At 47.6% G+C, this 21315-nt stretch overlaps 1 protein-coding gene across 3 annotated transcripts in view; it reads right to left on the reverse strand.

Annotated features, from left to right (window-relative positions):
- Positions 1-21315, reverse strand: part of LRRC4B (leucine rich repeat containing 4B) — a 369551-nt gene that overhangs the window by 68485 nt on the left and 279751 nt on the right. The window contains exon 1 of one of the 3 annotated variants that reach the window (XM_088453021.1): positions 6733-7114. The exons of the other annotated variants lie outside the window; for them this stretch is intronic. The gene's annotated coding sequence lies outside the window, so the exon portion shown is untranslated. Of the gene's footprint in view, positions 1-6732; positions 7115-21315 lie in introns of those variants that run through there. 3 annotated transcript variants of the gene reach the window in all.

A 21315-nucleotide genomic window follows, 5' to 3' on the forward strand; every position in this document is an offset into this window, starting at 1 on the left:
TCACTTCTAAAAACTCTCACTTTAGTAAATTTACCCCTCAGAAAGAGCTAGTCACTGTGCATTTGGGTAACACCATGCTGCACTGCAGGTGGGGTAGATGTAACATGTGCAGAGAGATTTGGATTTTGGGGGGGTGTGAGTTCAAACTGACATCTAATTTGCAGAGTAAAGATAAATCTGTACAGCATTTGTGGCATACTTGCCTACTCTCCCGAAAATCGTGTGCCTCTCCCGGCACCCCGCAAGAGTTGGCAAGTCCCCCGCATTGTGAGCCGGCCCCCCACAACCCCCGGCACCCGCACATGAAAGTGGGAGCATTTGGGGGGTGATGACGTGATTCTAGCTGAATCGCGTCATCATAGCACCGCTCCCTGCTTTGTAATACCAGTAATATCGGCATTATAAAGTGGGGTCGCGATGACGCGATCGCACAGACATGCCCCCGCTCCGCCCACTTCAGCCGCCCCCATCCTCCCTGCTGCACCAATCTGTCAGCCCCCTCCCGGAAGGGGCTGCTAGAGAGTCGGTAAGTATGATTTGTGGGCTACATGCAAAAGCAGCCAGTATTTACCCAGCATGCAGAAATAATGTATATATTTGCACGCTTTGCATTGCAGCATGGTTTGTTCAGGTTCACACTTACTTGCTATAGCTTACTCTATTCCCAAAGCTGAATCAGGCCCTTTGTACGCAGATGCTTGGATCATACTTGCCTACTCTCCCAAAATGGTCGGGAACCACCCGAAAACCGTGTGTAGCTCCCGGCCCCACCGGAAGAGTGAGCAAGTCTCCTGGCCGAAGCCGCCCACCTGCATTCCCCATCGGCATCCGCTCTAACCTAGCAATAGGTGGCCGGTCCTGGGGGGAACTGATGACGTGATTCGCGCTGAATCGCGCCATAATGGCCCCGCCCCTGGCTACACAGTGCCGGTAATGTGCCTACAGAACCGTGTCACGCCCCCTTGCTGTGCCGAGCTGGCAGCCTCTCCTGGAAGAGGCAAGCCTGGCTTGGATTTGCAAAGCCGCAGGTGGGCGTCTCAATACAAATCAAGGTGGCTGCGACGTTTGCATATTGTCGCACAGCAGCTGCGTACACAGGCACAGCAGAGGCGGCTTTAGTGTACATCTCTCAATCAGGCCCTGGGCTACAACCTCTTCTGCAACACAACAAATGTAAATATTACAATGAATTGAACCTGAACCGTGAAAACATAATTTCCCTGTGGTAACCGTGTGAGACGATGGGCCTCAGGCTGCCGCCACTGCTGCCAGCTCACTTTGGATTACATTTCCCCAATAACAAGCAAACTCGTTTACCATCAACTGAGGCCGAGTGAAAATCTGCCCATTAGGCATCATGCAGACCTGTGCTTTTGTATAATACACATTATACATAATAGGCCATAGGGAAACATGGATGTGACCAAGTTATATGGAAATACTGTGTTTGCACAAATTCTGGAATTAAAGGAAATTCATTTTATATTTCTTTGATATTAATAAGTACAAAGTGAAAATCCAGAGAGCGATTAAAATCATTTTCTGCCGATATTCTTATTCTTCACTTGTTAATAACATGAAATGTCATCTGCAACACTGGTGCTGAATACATATAATCATAGCCTCTAATACTTTATATATATTTTATTTTTTCCCATTTACATGTACAGTATGTGTCATACAGCAATATACTCCTATGATGTCTGGGTAAACGTTCCACTGGAAACGATGGGCGTGATTGAGAGTTATACGCAACCCAAAGGCTTGCGTACACCTCCAATTGGGGCCTATTAGTGCGTGTGCCTATCAGTGTCTGTGCAGGATCTGTACTGCGCGTCAGCCTATCAGTGTCTGTGCAGGATCGGTACTGTGCGTGTGCCTATCAGTGTCTGTGCAGGATCTGTACTGTGCGTGTGCCTATCAGTGTCTGTGCAGGATCTGTACTGTGCGTGTGCCTATCAGTGTCTGTGCAGGATCTGTACTGCGCGTGTGCCTATCAGTGTCTGTGCAGGATCTGTACTGTGCGTCAGCCTATCAGTGTCTGTGCAGGATCTGTACTGTGCGTGTGCCTATCGGTGTCTGTGCAGGATCTGTACTGCGCGTGTGCCTATCAGTGTCTGTGCAGGATCTGTACTGCGCGTCAGCCTATCAGTGTCTGTGCAGGATCTGTACTGTGCGTGTGCCTATCAGTGTCTGTGCAGAATCTGTACTGTGCGTGTGCCTATCAGTGTCTGTGCAGGATCTGTACTGCGCGTGTGCCTATCAGTGTCTGTGCAGGATCTGTACTGTGCGTCAGCCTATCAGTGTCTGTGCAGGATCTGTACTGTGCGTGTGCCTATCAGTGTCTGCACAGGATCTGTACTGTGCGTCAGCCTATCAGTGTCTGTGCAGGATCTGTACTGTGCGTGTGCCTATCAGTGTCTGGGCAGGATCTGTACTGCGCGTGTGCCTATCGGTGTCTGTGCAGAATCTGTACTGCGCGTGTGCCGATCAGTGTCTGTGCAGGAGCTGTACTGCGCGTGTGCCTATCGGTGTCTGTGCAGAATCTGTACTGCGCGTGTGCCTATCAGTGTCTGTGCAGGATCTGTACTGCGCGTGTGCCTATCAGTGTATGTGCAGGATATGTACTGCCCGTGTGCCTATCAGTGTCTGTGCAGGATCTGTACTGCCCGTGTTCCAATCAGTGTCTGTGCAGGATCTGTACTGCGCGTGTGCCTATCAGTGTCTGTGCAGGATCTGTACTGCCCGTGTGCCTATCAGTGTCTGTGCAGGATCTGTACTGCGCATGTGCCAATCAGTGTCTGTGCAGGATCTGTACTGCGCATGTGCCTATCAGTGTCTGTGCAGGATATGTATTGCCCGTGTGCCTATCAGTGTCTGTGCAGGATCTGTACTGCGCGTGTGCCTATCGGTGTCTGTGCAGGATCTGTACTGCGCGTGTGCCTATCAGTGTCTGTGCAGGATCTGTACTGTGCGTGTGCCTATCGGTGTCTGTGCAGGATCTGTACTGCGCGTGTGCCTATCGGTGTCTGTGCAGGATCTGTACTGCGCGTGTGCCTATCGGTGTCTGTGCAGGATCTGTACTGCGCGTGTGCCTATCAGTGTCTGTGCAGGATCTGTACTGTGTGTGTGCCTATCGGTGTCTGTGCAGGATCTGTACTGCGCGTGTGCCTATCGATGTCTGTGCAGGATCTGTACTGCGCGTGTGCCTATCGGTGTCTGTGCAGGATCTGTACTGCGCGTGTGCCTATCGGTGTCTGTGCAGGATCTGTACTGCGCGTGTGCCTATCAGTGTCTGTGCAGGATCTGTACTGTGCGTGTGCCTATCGGTGTCTGTGCAGGATCTGTACTGCGCGTGTGCCTATCGGTGTCTGTGCAGGATCTGTACTGCGCGTGTGCCTATCGGTGTCTGTGCAGGATCTGTACTGCGTGTGTGCCAATCGGTGTCTGTGCAGGATCTGTACTGCGCGTGTGCCTATCAGTGTCTGTGCAGGATCTGTACTGTGCGTGTGCTGCCCGTGTGCCTATCAGTGTCTGTGAGATCACACCAGGAGCAGCGATGCTATAAGCGCACAACTCTGCATCAGGCTCAATTGAAAGATTTCATGATTCAATTACATAGATCCTTGTCCCTCGGCCGTCTACTCACTGCCACATTGTGTCCATGGCTGAGGAATGAGAGTTTCAGTGAAGTAGATGGATTTGTTTAATGCATGGATTATTACCAATGAAAAATTGGGACAAGGGCTTAGATTGATTACACTGACAAGAGGGGCCTGGAATTACTCAGGGGACACTGTCTACAATATTACAATTATTATTATTTGTTTTTAATAAAATATAATTTTAGATGCTGCCAGGTGAAGAGGGGGCATTAGCTTGGTACCAGCTTGAGGTGTGGGACGGAATCCACCTCCACCGTTCTCCACTCACCAAACTCCTTCCAAATTCCCATTACCTGTGGGTTTCAGGTACCAATAGACATCTGTGATGACACACACTGATGTTGTGCTGCAGTGTATGGGTCTATTTGCACAATAGGCTTAATAAATAGCATTATAGAAGCTAAAACATGCAGAAGTACCAACAGTGCATACATTCATGTCACAATCCTGGTTTTCCACAACTGCACCTCTACTTGCTATGCTGCATACTGTACATATTTCAGATGCAATGACAACAAATGTAATAATTAAAAACCCAAACAGCAAATAAAGGCTAAAGGGTGCATCATTAAACAAGCTTATATTGCAAACAGGTCAGACAACAAGCAAAACAGACCCCAGCACAGAGTATTTAAGTTATTGGAATGTGTAAGTTATTAAACTGCTTATAATTGATCTTCTTGAAGAACTCAATATTATAAAGTCATATACAACTGGTAGTATTATAGCATTGTTAAGTGATTGGAGTATAGTGCTTGTAAGTGACTCTCCAAAAAAGAGCAATATTTTCATATAATGGGAAAATGTGTGTGTGGGGGGTTTGTGTGTGTGTGTGTGTGTGGGGAGGGGGGGAGGGGGGGGTTTGGTTTTCCTGAAATATGAACTCACCTGAACTTAGGGGTTCTGAGTTGAATCGAGAACCAGTTTGGAATCACCTTGGGGTTCTGAGTCGAACCAAGGGCCTGATTCAGCATGGATCGCAATTGCAACCGTGTACGCTGATCGGCTGATTGTTGCCTATCTATTGCACTGCAATTACGGACGCACTGTAGAATTCATCGCAGAATGAGTGACGGGCCGTGAGCGTTTGTGGGTGGTGACGGGGGAGTGGTTGCAGAAATGCAGACGTGCCTGTCCGTTTGAGCGCTGTTACATGGCCATACGTTCAGTGGTGGACGATGTTTTCGCAGTTGAGCGATTATCGGTGAAGTGAGCATGTGTACAGTATGAGTCACACTGCGCATGCTTTAAGTTTCGTCACCAGCAGTGGTCGCAGCGAGAATTTGGATGCAGTATGATCGACACTCACTGAGCATCTGTCGGAGGTAACGGGGGAGTGGTGGGTCAAACGCAGGCGCGTGGCGACCGTTTCTGGGGCTCGTCGCAGACTGCGACTGTGATCATGTACGCAGTCAAAATGGCTCCGGCGTCTCAGTTCCCGCGGCCATTTCCGCCTGACCATATTGTTGCTCAGATGGTCGATTAGTGACCTGTGTGTGTCCCATGGTTGCGCCTCCGTGTGCAAGCCGCAGACTTGCGAAGCAGCCAGTGAGCGTCTCAGTACAAAGCTAGGCGGCCGCGACAGTTGCATTATTAATTTCGCAGGCCCGCTGCGTAAGGGATGGCAGCTGAGAAGCCGTTTGCGTCCATCTCTGAATCAGGCCTGACTGTCTTTCATGGTGATATGCCGTGTCTTCATCTGAGCTATCTCCCATTAACTGGCTCCATGGGGTGTAGATTCACTAAAGCCTCTAAAAATAAAAAGGTGTTGGTGTTGCCCATAGTAACCAATCAGATTCTGTCTATCATTTCTCTATTGCATCCTAGAAAATGATAGAGGGAATCTGATTGGTTACTACCACCATTTTGAATTTTTTTTTTAAAGCTTTATTAAATCTACCGCCCATGAAACAAATGGTAGAATGATTGTGTGGGGAAGTTTGGAGCGCTGGGAGTTGCATAGAGTGGATGTGACTGGTGTTTGCCCTGTGGTAGGGATCAGCAGGAAAATGCTGCAGGTGAGCGTTGCCTGACAGGTGTGTGCTGCACTCCAGCTTGTCACCGCCACAACAACAATACAACATGTGGGTGTCTTCTGCTTTATAACTGGACCCGTCCGCCTTGTCTCAGAATATTATTACCATTATTGCTGTGACAGAAGTGGCCATTGAGGTGTAACACTGTATGTTCGGCCACTTGGCAGGAAGGGTTATTGCAGGGAAAAATACAAACATCCTGATTGTATATATTGCGAAATAGATATATTGGTCCATTTAGAGATGACAAGGTTGTCCCCTGCAATTGGCACCCTGGCAACACATAGGGGGTCTATTTACTAAGCAGTGTTAGGAGACAGAGTGAAAAGTGATAAGGTGCCAGCCAATCAGCTCCCAACTGTCATTTTTCAAACACAGCCTGTGAGATGACAGTTAGGAGCTGATTGGCTGGCACCTTATCACTTTTCACTCTGTCTCCTAACACTGCTTAGTAAATAGACCCCTTAGAGATTTGATATTAAATGTAAATGACAGCAAGTTACGGTTTTAGTATTGCACAGGAAGGCCCATTGGGCAGCCATCAGATTAATGCTGCGCGGGTACGTTGGCTGATGCAGTACAGCACTGGTCACACACTGGGAGGGTGTAGAGGTGAATACAGCTGTGAGGACTGAACCCGTGCACAGGATAATGCAGCACAAGGCCGCTGTAATGACCTAATTGTCAGCGGTGTGTACTGTAGGTTAGTGCACAGTGCAGGAGTGACCCGATGGCCCTCTCTGGCAGTGGTGGGTTAATGCAGTGCATGGCTGGACCAATGACTCCCCTGGTGGTGAAAAGGTTAATGCAATGCAGAAATGGGCTGAGCCTGATGGTGGGGGGACAAATAATGAAGCTTGTCTGGAAAGAGATTTATTGCACGGCGTGTATATTATAATGTGAATGACATGACAGGAGGGCGGGGAGGGGGGGTAAGGTGCAGGAGCAATGCACAAAGCCAGCAGAAACTTGTCCCCATAGCCTCCTTGTCTGTTCCCTCCACTGGAACCATTTCTATGGTTACCACTCACCCATCTCCAGGTCTGGCTCACATCCTTTGAAAATGCTTCTCTCGCCTCCTACTCCTCCGCCTCCTCCCTCCTGCATCTCTGAGGGGATTTAATCACGACAAAAAAAAACTCCCCCCTTCGCCTCCACACACACCAAAAAAAAAATAAAATAAAAAACAATTTCTATAGAAAATACAGTTTCTGCCGATGACAGGACGACCAGCAAATTTTTGCCTTTCTCGCCTTTAATCCCTCAGTCCGGAGAGAAGGGAGAAGAAGCAGAGATCCCCCATTAGCCCTTGCGTGGCCCGCGGCAGATAGCTGCTCCCGGCGAGGTCCAGGCTTGTAGATGTATGCGGCATCCTCTCTCACTGGCCGTGGATGGCCCTCCAAGCTGCAGGCGATGATTCCCCCCCCCTCCCCTCCCTGCGCTGGACTCACTGTGTGTATCTCTGTCTCTCCAGCCCACCACCACCCCCCCCCCTGTTAGCTCTGTTTTCCCAGTGAAATAATTTCTCCTTTGTGATGTAATTATGGTTTCCAGTCACACAGCAGTGCAGGGAACCTCTCACAGTTTGCCGTCGCCTCCATCCTTCTCCCTGCCACTGTCCTCTTGTTGTTTTCCTCTCAGAGCCATTTGTCTGTGCAGCTGCACTAGGATTCCATCTTAACGGTTCCCTTTCCCCAGCCCTCCTCTCCTCTCCCCCACCAAGATGTGCTTAGCGAAGATGAATAGAAGATGCTTGTCTGCTACCTGCCCCCACCGCTGGAGATGAAATCCCCCAATCTTCTGTACAATGACCCCTTCCAGTCTCTCCGATGATCTGTTATCTGCAGGATGCCCCCAATATCTTCCGGAAAAAGGCCCCGGGGGACCCAAAAAGATTCCAGTTTTTTCCCCTTCACAGAAATGACTTAGGTCCTTTTTTTTTTTTCTTTCCGGCCCTTTTTTTTTTTTTTTTTCCCCCTTTTCCTTCTCTTTCTGTCCACTTGATGGAACAAATAAAATCCAGTGATCTAATTAGCAGTCTCCAGTAGCCCCCGCCGGTCCTGATTGGCTGCTGCGTTAGGCAGATGAGGTGCAGGACTGAGCTGCAAGAGAAAGGGATCAGCAGCTCCCTCTCTGTGGTACAGACCTGGTTCCCTCCTACCCGGGAGGCGGAGGCTGATTCTACGGATGACATGTTAGTGGGAGATCTATAGATGGAAAGAGAAGGGAGAGAAGCTATGACCACGATGACGCAAGGCGAGAATAAGTCACATCATGTCATGTATAGATCCCAGGCTGAGGGGATGGAGTCCGCACCATAGACCCAGCAGTAACAGCCCAATCCCCCCCCCTAACCCTGTGCTGCATCAGACTTCTTCCATAAAGATCAAAATAGAAACTGGCAGCTCATTGGAAATGACAGATTCAAAAGTACATTAATCATATTTGGTTATTAGGATTACGGTGCATAGAAATATAGAGGAACACTGAGGAGAAAAGACTTTATTTTGGTCTCTAGCCTCATGGCTGTATTCTGTGTTTATCCTACAGAGTTTCCTCCACATGGTAAATGCAACAGGTTCCTGTGTATTGTAAAGCAGAGATTGTTAAATGCCGTATCCGGCCGTTTGGTCGACAACAAAAAAAAGGTCGACACATTCTGAATGTCGACAGTCAAAACGGCCACATAGTCATTAGGTCGACTATCATTCTGTAGGCGTCGACACATTCCGAATGTCAGTAGTCAAAATGGCCACATAGTCATTAGGTCGACATGGCTAAATGGTTGACACGTTCAAAAGGTCTGCATTTAACATGTCTACACAAAAAGTCGACATGGTGTTTTCATGATTCTTAGGGGTTAGGCTAAAATAACATAAAATGTGTGTCTGCATTTTAGTGTCAACATTTTAAACGTTGACCTTCTCAATGTGTTGACAATTTAACCCTGTTGATCTAGATACATGTCTACAGAATGATGGTCGACCTAATGACCTTGTCGACCTTTTGGTGTCCACCTTCTGAGAGTAGAACTTTTCATTGCCGATCTTTCATATCACACCCAGCATGGTAAAATCACAGTGGTCTTAGCGGAATATTTCAACCCAGCCCTTCATTAGTTATGCCTGTAAACTTATTTAAAAGAAATGTGATTACTGAAAATGATAAAAGCTACCAGAACCCATTGACGTATGGTATCACACAGCAGTATATCAGGGCATATGGCACCAACATACAACATAATAAAAATATTAAGTGTGACTCCATCTGCGCACATAAGACCTCATTCAGAGCCGCTCGCTATTTGCGGTCGTTCGTTCAAAAACAAGGGGTGGCTATTCAAATGAACCGTTCGCTCTTTGCGGTCTGTTCACGCCTCTAAGTCTGAACCAGCGAGCAAAACTTGCGGTCGAAATTTTGAAAAATACGCCCCCTTGCCGCTCGCACCATACGTCATGTCCGCTATTTATTAGATTAATCGAGTACATCGAACAGCGTATGAACTGCTCGCTATTCTTGTGGTTGGTTTTTCCTACCACTATATTGCGAGCAGTTCTGACTATAAAACAACCCAGTGACGTGGTCAATGACGCTGCTGTATTAATTATGCACACCCTTAAAACACCCGTTTTGACCTTTAAGCACGCCTGCGTTCTGATCTCCACTCCCCGTTTTCAAGCACCTTCCCCTGCTACCACCCACATACGCCTCCTCCTGTCACTCAAAGTAGCAGGCATTCGCTATATAGCGAACAAACGATTTTCGTACCGCACTGACTGGTTCGCGCATGCGTATTACAAACCGTACGCATGCGCAGTTGTGCGAACATCGCTCAGTGCGAACAAGCGGCTGCTTCCGAGCGGCTCTGACTCAGGACCACAGGGCCTAATTCATGTTTTTACGCAATTGCGTTAATTGAGGCTTCAGAACTGCTAATCTTAGCAAGTGAAGCTGCTGCCCAGAAAAGAATATAGACTCCCACCAGAGCCATCGCAAGCTCATTCGCGACTGCGCACACATAACCAGACTATATGCAAGAACGAGGAACATCGACTGCTAGGGTAGCCCTATTGATACGCAGTCTGGCCGCAGCATCAGCGAAGCAGGCGCCATGATTCACTACCATACACGATCGCAGCTGACGGCAGATACACGCCCAGAAGACGGCCATGACACGCCTGCATTTCTTCCTGCAGGTCCCCGTTGACACCGTCACATGGTCCCTTTCTGTCAATCACTTTGCGATTACTTCCTTACTGAGAGCGACGTCACAACGGTAACTTGATGAATGCGCAGTGCGATCGCGAGGCGTGCACAGTTGGCCGATAACATGAACGTCGGCGTTGCGTACAAACATGAATCGGGCCCATAGTGGAACCAGTTATGATGTTACTTTAAAGCCCAATTGTTTTATATCCCCAGGAAAAAATTAAAAATGTGAAATGCTGTTTGCAGTGGGGCACTCAGAGGCTAAAACATAGCTGAAAAGGTTGAAGCAACCTCACAGTAGCTTCAATTTATAGATTATGTCTTATGGATTGCAAGAAAGCAGACATGTTGTAATTCTTCGCAACACTGCCAGAAGCCAGCCAGGGGTGATGTTTGAGACAGTGTGGAGACCCACTGGGCGACAGCCTCATCCACCCCCCACCCCCACCCCTATATGCCAGCCCTGCATCCAGCTACAGTGATCCTCAGAGATGGACGGATTAGCAGAGCCGCACACAAGCGTCTGTGCAAATCCGTCCATCTCAGATGCAAATTCAGAAGGTAGTGTCAGACACCTGCCTGGCAGCATTTGCGATCCCGGCACTGCGACCGATGGTGCAGGCTGTGATCACCATAGCGGCCGACGGGTTGCTCCTTTGGTCAGGCTGCGGGAGCTGAAGATTCTCGCAGCCTAACCAGGTGCTGGTCACGTAAGAGGCCAGGAGTCTGCGTCTGCCGATGCATACCATAGCCTCGTCCTCCTGGAGAACGGGGACGACATTTCCAGGAGCGGTGACCAGGTACACCCCCCGCTCAGCCTCCCAAATGCCGCGGCTTGTCAATCATGCTGTTGCTTGGGGGGTCTGCGAGCGAGACCGCAGGATCTGTTCTGCACATGCACAGAATGAGTCCTGTGCAGGTGCAGACCCCTAACCATTGGAGATGTGCATTCATGGATAGTGACATGGTGGGGGCTGGAAAGAGACATGGTGGGGGCTGGAGAGAGACACTGTGGGGTCTGCTGAGAGACAGTGTGGGGCTGGTGAGAGACACTGGGGGCTGGAGACACTGTGGGGGCTGGAGAGAGACACTGTGGGGGCTGGAGAGAGACACTGTGGGGGCTGGTGAGAGACACTGGGGGCTGGAGAGAGACACTGGGGACTGGAGAGAGACACTGTGTGGGGTGGAGAAAGACACTGTGGGGGCTGGAAAGAGACACTGGGAAGGCTGGAGAGAGACACTGGGAAGGCTGGAGAGAGACACTAAGGGAGCACTGCTGAAACGTGCTGCCAGAAGAAGGTAAGTGTGGGTTGGAGGGCGACTATGGGGACTGAAAAGAGACACTGTGGGCTGGAGAGAGACACTGTTCGGTGCCATGTTTGGGACTGTATGGTTAGGTTTAGGCATTAGAGGTTGTAGGAATTAGGGTTAGGGACTGTACATCCCAGAATGCTGGCACATCAGATGACGTCACAGGAACTGACAGTCACGTGACCACCTGGACCCGGAAACCGATGCTGATGACGCCACTGAGCCCGGGACCAGGTAAGTGACCGCTGGGCCACCAGGGATGATATGTCAACATTATATTATTTCGACATTTCATCAGTGTCTACATTATTAAGGTCGACATGGTCAATACCGACATTATGATCATGTCTATCTAACCCACGTGTACATATAAAAAGGAGTATGGCCTACCCCAGGGTGTGTCTAGTGCTTCCAATGCATTAACCATCCCAGACCCCTTCCCCTACTCCTTGAACAGCCAGATGCCCCAGGAGCAGTAGTGAGCAGGTACATACCTCCCAACATTCAATGCAGCCCAGAGAAATCCGCTGGCTGATGGGACCAGGATAGTTGGGAGGTGTGAAGAGTGCTGGATACTGAGATATGTGACAGGTTGATGCTAACGATGCGGGGGGATTACTCAGCAGACTTCTATAAAGGCTGGGATGTAGTAACTAGAGGAGCACCAGGATGTTATAATGTACAATCAGCCATGTGACCTACACCAATTGGGCGGGGAGAAATGCGGTGAAACCCCCAAAATGCGTGTTTGACAATATTTCTCATATGCACCAAGCCCAAGGAATGCGATGCATTCCGGGGCTTGGATGTGGTGGGAAACGCTATCTCCTGATGGAGTTACCCTACTGCAGGGGTCTTCAACCTTGGCCCTCCAGCTGCAGTGGAACTACACATCCCAGCATGCATTGCCACCTTTTTGATATACAGTCAGGTGCATAAATATTGGGACATTGACAGAATTTTCATATTTTGGCCTCTATGCACCACCACAATGGCTTTGAAATGAAACAAACAAGATGTGCTTTAACTGCAGACTTTCAGATTTAATTTGAGGGTAATTACATCCAAATCAGGTGAACGGTGTAGGAATTACAACGGTTTCTATATGTGCCTCCCACTTTTTAAGGGGCCAAAAGTAATGGGACTATCCACTCAAAAGCAATTTCATGGACAGGTGTGGGCTATTCCCTCGTTATTTCATTATCAATTAAGCAGGTAAAAGGTCTGGAGTTGATTCTAAGTGTGACATTTGCATTTGGAATCAGTTGTTGTCGACTCTCAATATGAGATCCAAAGAGCTGTCACTATCAGTGAAGCAAGCCATCATTAGGCTGAAAAATCAAAACAAACCCATCAGAGAGATAGCAAAAACATTAGGTGTGGCCAAATCAACTGTTTGGAACATTCTTAAAAAGAAAGAACGCACCGGAGAGCTCAGCAACACCAAAAGACCCGGAAGACCACGGAAAACAACTGTGGTGGATGACAGAAGAATTATTTCCCTGGTGAAGAAAAACCCCTTCACAACAGTTGGCCAAATCAAGAACACTCTCCAGGAGGTAGGTGTATATGTGTCAAAGTCAACAATCAAGAGAAGACTTCACAAGAGTGAATATAGAGGGTTCACCACAAGATGTAAACCATTGGTGAGCCACAAAAACAGGAAGATCAGATTAGAGTTTGCCAAACAACATCTAAAAAAGCCATTACAGTTCTGGAACAACATCCTATGGACAGATGAGACAAAGGTCAACTTGTACCAGAGTGATGGGAAGAGTATGGAGAAGGAAAGGAACTGCTCATGATCCAAAACATACCACCTCATCAGGGAAGCATGGTGGTGGTAGTGTCATGGCGTGGGCATGTATGGCTGCCAATGGAACTGGTTCCCTTGTATTTATTGATGATGTGACTGCTGACAAAAGCAGCAGAATAAATTCTGAAGTGTTTCGGGCAATATTATATGCTCATATTCAGTCAAATGCTTCAGAACTCATTGGACGGCGCTTCACAGTGCAGATGGACAATGACCCGAAGCATACTGCAAAAGCAACCAAAGAGTTTTTTAATGCTAAAAAGTGGAATGTTATGCAATGGCCAAGTCAATCCCCTGACCTGAATCCGATTGAGCATGCATTTCACTTGATGAAGACAAAACTGCTGGGAAAATGCCCCAAGAACAAGCAGGAACTGAAGACATTTGCAGTAGAGGCCTGGCAGAGCATCACCAAGGATGAAACCCAGCGTCTGGTGATGTCTATGCGTTCCAGACTTCAGGCTGTAATTGCCTGCAAAGGATTTGCAACAAAGTATTAAAAAGTGAAAGTTAGATTTAGGATTGTTTAGTTTGTCCCATTACTTTTGGCCCCTTAAAAAGTGGGAGGCACATATAGAAACCGTTGTAATTCCTACACTGTTCACCTGATTTGGATGTAATTACCCTCAAATTAAATCTGAAAGTCTGCAGGTAAATCACATCTTGTTTGTTTCACTTCAAAGCCATTGTGGTGGTGAATAGAGGCCAAAATATGAGAATTCTGTCAATGTCCCAATATTTATGCACCTGACTGTAACAGCATGCTAAAACTATGGTAGTGCATGCTGGGATGTGTAGTTCCACAGCAGTTGGAGGGCTAAGGTTGAAGACCTCTGCCCTACTGTATAGAAGCCAATGAGCTTCTATCCGGAGAGTGCTGTGAGAGGCACGTGTGTTATTCTGCGCATGCATGTGGACCGCTTTGAACCCAGAGACCTGTCCATTGTGATTTTATTCATGCATATCGGCGTTACTAACGCCGTCATGCACGTGTAGAGTAGTGGGTTGCATCGCTTCCTGAATGCGGTGCGTCACGCATCTCACCCTTTGTGAGATGTTTATTTACACAATGCAGAGTGAGCTGTATGCCAGGCATGGCATAATGTGGATCCAGACGTAGTGCGGACACATCAAGTCTTATTGCAGGAGAGGCAGAACAGGGCTGGGAAGGGATGTTCTTGTGTACGAAAGTCATGTTCACACTAGAGATGTGCGCGGACCCCCATATTTTGGTTTTGCCAAAGCCACCCTCAAGTGTTTTGGTTTGGTTTTGAAAAATTTATAAAAGCAGCTAAAATTATGTAACTTGGACCTGCTTTTGTTCCTATAGTATAAATAACATCAATAACATTAATTTCCGGTCATTCTGGCCACCTCACAGCAACTGAAATCACCATGGAAGGACTTAAATGTAATCCAAAACATACAAGATACAGGGGTCTATTTACTAAGCAGTGTTAGGAGACAGAGTGAAAAGTGATAAGGTACCAGCCAATCAGCTCCCAACTGTCATTTTTCAAACACAGCCTGTGAGATGACAGTTGGGAGCTGATTGGCTGGTACCTTATCACTTTTCACTCTGTCTCCTAACACTGCTTAGTAAATAGACCCCACAGTTTTTAAATCCAAGTTACGATATGTGAGAAGTCAGGTTCTATTCGAAACCCCAAAGTGATTCCGAACTGGGACTCTGGGCCTGATTCAGAGCCGCTCGTAAGCGGTCGCTCGTTCGCTCCGAGCGATGTTCGCACATCTGCGCATGCGTATGGGTTGTAATACGCATGCGCCAACCAGTCAGTGCGGTCGGAAATCGTGTGCTCGCAAAATAGCGAATGCCTGCTAATTTGAGTGACAGGATGAGGCGTTTGTGGGTGGTAACAGGGGAAGGTGCTTGAAAACGGGGAGTGGAGATCCGAACGCAGGCGTGCCAAACGGTCAAAACTGGCGTTTTAAGGGAGTGCATAATTAACAAAGCAGCGTCATTGACAACGTCAGTTGGTTGTCTTTTAGCCTGAACTGCTCGCATGATTGCGGTAGGAAAATGCTACCACAAGAATAGAGAGCAGTTCATATGCCTTTCAATGTACTCCATTAATCTAATAAATAGCGGAGATGACATAGGATGCGAGCGGCCAAGGGGCGTCTTTACAAAATAGGGAGCGCATGTTTCGAACGCTCGCTCAGACATAGAGGCGTCAACAGACCGCAAAGAGCGAGCGCTCAATTTAAATAGCCAGCCCCTTTTTCTGAACGAGCGAGCGCAAATAGCGTCCGGCTCTGAATCAGGCCCTCTGTTTCAAACCAGGTCAGACACGGGACAGACCCCTTTCACATTGTGGCGCCGACCCAGGTTATTCCTGATGATGTCACTCGCCCTGCACCCGTGCGCAGTGAAATTCTCCTGCCGGCGCTTGGGTTGATATCACCTCCAAGCGCTGGGAAATACGTATCTCCCCGTGCGGTAAACGGGACCCGGGTCGTCCGACCCTTGTTAACCATTTACACTGCCCCTTAACCCGGTTCCTTCCCATGTCCAACCCTGGTCGCTACTCGGGTTGGATTCCTGGGTCACTGGACCCTGGTTATTTTTTGGGGGCCCTTTTCCACTGAGCCGCGATCTGGGAAGACCTGGCAATAACCCGGGTTATTGTGGCAGTGACAAAGGGGAGTTACTGTAGTCACCGGCTGTCTTCGCCAGCAGTATTGTTACCAAGTCCTGTGGCAAACAGACACCCGTCATACGATCAGGTCTCCCCAGGAATCCAGGGCTGCTGTGGCAGAAGTTTGTCATTTCTGGTAATCATCATGCTTTGCACAAATAAAAAACGTTTTCACAACAATAACTTGGCCTTGTGGTTCAAATTGTTAATAATAATAATAATAATAATAATAATTTTATTTATATATCGCTTTTCTCCCGTAGGACTCAAAGTCGCTTTACAGACATCCAAAAACATGGTACATTGGGCCTGATTCAGAGCCGGACGCAATTTGCGGACGTTCGTTCAGGAAAAGGGGGTGGCTATTCAAATGAACCATTCGCTCTTTGCGGTCTGTTCACGCCTCTATGTCTGAACGTGCGAACAAAACTTGCGGTTGTTTTTTGGATAACTACGCACCCTGGCCGCTCGCATCCTAAGTCATGTCCGCTATTTATTAGATTAATCGAGTACATCGACCAGCGTATGAACTGCTCGCTATTCTTGTGGTTGGTTTTTCCTACCACAATCTTGCGAGCAGTTCTGACTATAAAATAACCCAGTGACGTGGTCAATGACGCTGCTGTATTAATTATGCACACCCATAAAACGCCCGTTTTGACCTTTAGGCACGCCTGCGTTCGGATCTCCACTCCCCGTTTTCAAGCATCTTCCCCTGTTACCACCCACATACGCCTCCTCCTGTCACTCATATTAGCAGGCATTCGCTATTTAGCGAACAAACGATTTTCGGCCGCAATGACTGGTTCGCGCATGCGTATTACAATCCGTACGCATGGGCAGTTGGGAAAACATCGCTCCGAACGAACGAGCGGCCGCTTACGAGCGGCTCTGAATCAGGGCCATTGTACAAGGATTTGGTGTTGCCAAAAAATAGAAAACCACACCGAGATAATTAAAATCAACCGAAACCTAGAGAGCACAATAAGCATATTGCAGGGTTGGTGCAGACATTTTGGGAAATAACTTCCATGGGTTATATATTCCACCCACAAAGGTACCAAATGAGGCAGCCGTCTTGGGCGCACTACGTAGGATTACCCTGAGTGGAATAGGTTATCCCTAGAAGAAATGACACAAAATGGGTGGTTGCAGCGTCCTAACGCTAGGAATAGGGTCCCACCACAATAGTCAGGTCCATGTATTTGTCATCCCATCCACGAGTGTACCAGGTGAGGCAGCCATGGTGGGCGCACTACGAAGGTTGCACTGTGGGTGATAAACCATACAAGGACCCAAGGCATATATGGGAGTATGATATATCCCGTGTGAATAGATCCACCTGAAGTACATCCTGCCCATGGAGCTATAGCACACCAGTATATCATACAGTGGATGGAGGTATAGCACACCAGTATATCATACAGTGGATGGAGGTATAGCACACCAGTATAGCATACAGTGGAGGTATAGCACACCAGTATATCATACAGTGGCTGGAGGTATAGCACATCAGTATATCATACAGTGGAGGTATAGCACACCAGTATAGCATACAGTGGAGGTATAGCACACCAGTATATCATACAGTGGATGGAGGTATAGCACACCAGTATATCATACAGTGGAGGTATAGCACACCAGTATATCATACAGTGGATGGAGGTATAGCACACCAGTATATCATACAGTGGAGGTATAGCACACCAGTATATCATACAGTGGATGGAGGTATAGCACACCAGTATATCATACAGTGGATGGAGGTATAGCACACCAGTATATCATACAGTGGAGGTATAGCACACCAGTATATCATACAGTGGATGGAGGTATAGCACACCAGTATATCATACAGTGGATGGAGGTATAGCACACCAGTATATCATACAGTGAAGGTATAGCACACCAGTATATCATACAGTGGAGGTATAGCACACCAGTATATCATACAGTGGATGGAGGTATAGCACACCAGTATATCATACTGTGAAGGTATAGCACACCAGTATATCATACAGTGGATGGAGGTATAGCACACCAGTATATCATACAGTGAAGGTATAGCACACCAGTATATCATACAGTGGAGGTATAGCACACCAGTATATCATACAGTGGATGGAGGTATAGCACACCAGTATATCATACTGTGAAGGTATAGCACACCAGTATATCATACAGTGGATGGAGGTATAGCACACCAGTATATCATACAGTGGATGGAGGTATAGCACACCAGTATATCATACAGTGGATGGAGGTATAGCACACCAGTATATTATACAGTGGAGGTATAGCACACCAGTATATCATACAGTGGATGGAGGTATAGCACACCAGTATATTATACAGTGGAGGTATAGCACACCAGTATATCATACAGTGGATGGAGGTATAGCACACCAGTATATCATACAGTGGATGGAGGTATAGCACACCAGTATATCATACAGTGGAGGTATAGCACACCAGTATATCATACAGTGGATGGAGGTATAGCACACCAGTATATCATACAGTGGATGGAGGTATAGCACACCAGTATATTATACAGTGGATGGAGGTATAGCACACCAGTATATCATACAGTGGATGGAGGTATAGCACACCAGTATATCATACAGTGGATGGAGGTATAGCACACCAGTATAGCATACAGTGGATGGAGGTATAGCACACCAGTATATTATACAGTGGAGGTATAGCACACCAGTATATCATACAGTGGATGGAGGTATAGCACACCAGTATATCATACAGTGGATGGAGGTATAGCACACCAGTATAGCATACAGTGGATGGAGGTATAGCACACCAGTATATCATACAGTGGATGGAGGTATAGCACACCAGTATATCATACAGTGGATGGAGGTATAGCACACCAGTATATCATACAGTGGATGGAGGTATAGCACACCAGTATATCATACAGTGGAGGTATAGCACACCAGTATATCATACAGTGGATGGAGGTATAGCACACCAGTATATCATACAGTGGATGGAGGTATAGCACACCAGTATATCATACAGTGGATGGAGGTATAGCACACCAGTATATCATACAGTGGATGGAGGTATAGCACACCAGTATATCATACAGTGGGGTGGAAGTACAAATTCTTCATTCACTTTGCCATGGCCCAATGGTTTTCAGCATACTGAAATCTGATGACAAGCTTTGGGAAACCAGGCGTCATGCTAGGTCTGAGGCACATATAATGCCTTTGCCTTACTGATGTAAAGAACAAGTTGTCAGCACATGTGGCAAATAAAATGGGTCATCCTTCAGCTTCAGGGCACGATGTAACAAGCATTGGGAGTATATTTATTAAACAATAATTGTGAGTCCCAAAAGGGAAGTGAAATGATTGCATTAGCGATCATTTCACTTCTTACACATCGCAGGAAATAGCTCCTTTCGGAGCTTCTGTCTAGGGGCGCATCTTCCATAGGTGCAGGGGGCCTGACCGCACCTCCAGGCCCACCTCCCCAGCACCAAAGTGCTCACCTCAAATCACAGAGAAGTGTTTCCTGCAGGGAAGGACTGGGGCTGTAGTTCAGCCCTGGCAGTCCGCCCTGTGCGCTTGCCTTAGGCGTGGGTGTTCAGGAAGGGGGGGCCTGGCCTTGCCACACGGCCCTGTCTCTTCCCAGCCCATCACTGCTGTGGCGGCCTTCCCTCCCCCTGATAACCTGTATCCGGCAGCGTGGGGTGGAGTGCGGGAGCACTTCCGCCCTCCTGGAGCAGGCCCTGGTTTCCTGGCTGCTGGGAGGGACCGTCACATCACACCTCTATGCCCACGTCAAGTAGCCCTGTACTTAACTAGAGATGTGCGGTCCGGTTCTCCAGAAATCCGAATCCACCTAATGTTCGTGAATCCGAGTCGCAGATATGATGTCCTGAGGAGATCCAGATAAATTCCAGTCGCGGTTCTGATCTTCCCATGGTTTGGAATTCGGATTTTAAATCCGAATTTTGGATTGCAGAAATTACATGATTTTAGCTTTTTTTTTTTTCTTTCTAAACGTTTTATATATTTTCTTTTTTTCAATTAAGCCAGATACAAAACCAAGACACTGGAGGGTGGTTTTGATAAACCAAAGCCAAAACCAAAACATGAAGATGATCCAGATCCAAAACCAAAACACGGGGGTCTGTGCACATCTTTACACCTAACACATAACTAATCTAAATCCAACCATAGGTGCAGGATAGCTAACAAATATAAACATGATGAAACTAAAATTGCTATTATTATTATAATTATTATTATTAATAATAAAAAGTGTAATACAATTGTTAAAATCACAATCACAATCCAAAAATCTGCCATGCGTGTTATACCTGTCTTGCTGGGTGCGTGACCCATAACCACTCATAGGGCGGGATGCACTAACATCTGGCAGTACTTACCGCCGGACACCGCCTCCCTGCTTATCGCATATGCACTAACATATGCGATCAGCAGCACAAAGGACGGCTCTTCCGATAAAAGCTGTCCTTTACGATCTGCCCTGCGCCGTTATGAGCATCCAGAAGAGCTCTTGAGATTCATGCGCAGAGTGACGCGACGGTCGCGGGGCATGCTGGGAGGGATCCAATCGGATCCCTCATAGCAGCGTGATGCGGTAGAAGCCCACAGACTTCGATAGGGTAACGCCAGCAAAAGCTGGCGGTACCCTCCGCATCGGAGCCCGGCGGCCAGGAGATTGATGCGTATGGAAAATGCGGTAAACAGGGGTTTTACCGCATTTTCCGTTTAGTGCATCCCGGCCAAGATCTCCTATTCTTCACTAGTTAAATTAATCAGTAAACCCTGCTGATCATTTCATTGGATTATGCAATTATAAAGTGATGGTAAATCATATGGACCTCGCAGGAGGCTTAATTGAAGATAAATAATGTAGTGTTTGTTCTTTTTCAAATTGAAATATATTGTACAATGTTGGTGTCCACAGTAGTCAGATGTCTGTTATTCTGTCTGATGTGTGTGGCCTCCTGTAAGTGTCTGTACAGTATGCACTGAGGACAAGCGGCCTGTCTTTGCTCAGAGCGCTTGCATGTTCCACATAACCATGTATCAGAGCAGCGTCTGTGTATTTGGATGCGCCAGTAGTGAACTACGGAGCTCATTCAGACCCTCTCGCTATGATGCGAACGCTCGTAGCTAACCTATAGTTGCAATCTGCGCATGCGTATTCATCGCATTGCGTGTGCGCAAACCACAGCGAAAGATCGGGAAGCGTACGCTCGCTCAGCATAGACAGCCCAGCTGAATGAGTGACAGGAGAGGCCGTTTGTGGGTGGTGATAGGGGCAGGCCACTAGAAATGGGGGAGTGATGGTACGAACTCAGGCGGGCCTGAGTGTCCCAACGCCGTTACAGAGGCGTGCATAATTAACAGGCAGCGTCATTGTACACGTCACCTTTTTGAAATACACACTGAAGTGATCGCAGTGCTTACGGCTGGGTATGGTTAACCATAAGTGCTGCGATCGCATCCGATGTACCAATGGTTTTAAGCACTTCCAGGAGATGATGTGCGCAAGTGGGCGCCTTATGAATGGCTGGTGGGTGTGTGCATACACATAGTGATCGCACGCCAAGACAT

The sequence above is a fragment of the Taudactylus pleione genome, unplaced genomic scaffold (assembly GCF_031769625.1).
Source record: "Taudactylus pleione unplaced genomic scaffold, aTauple2 ptg000563l, whole genome shotgun sequence".
In the NCBI taxonomy this organism is placed as follows: domain Eukaryota; kingdom Metazoa; phylum Chordata; class Amphibia; order Anura; family Myobatrachidae; genus Taudactylus; species Taudactylus pleione.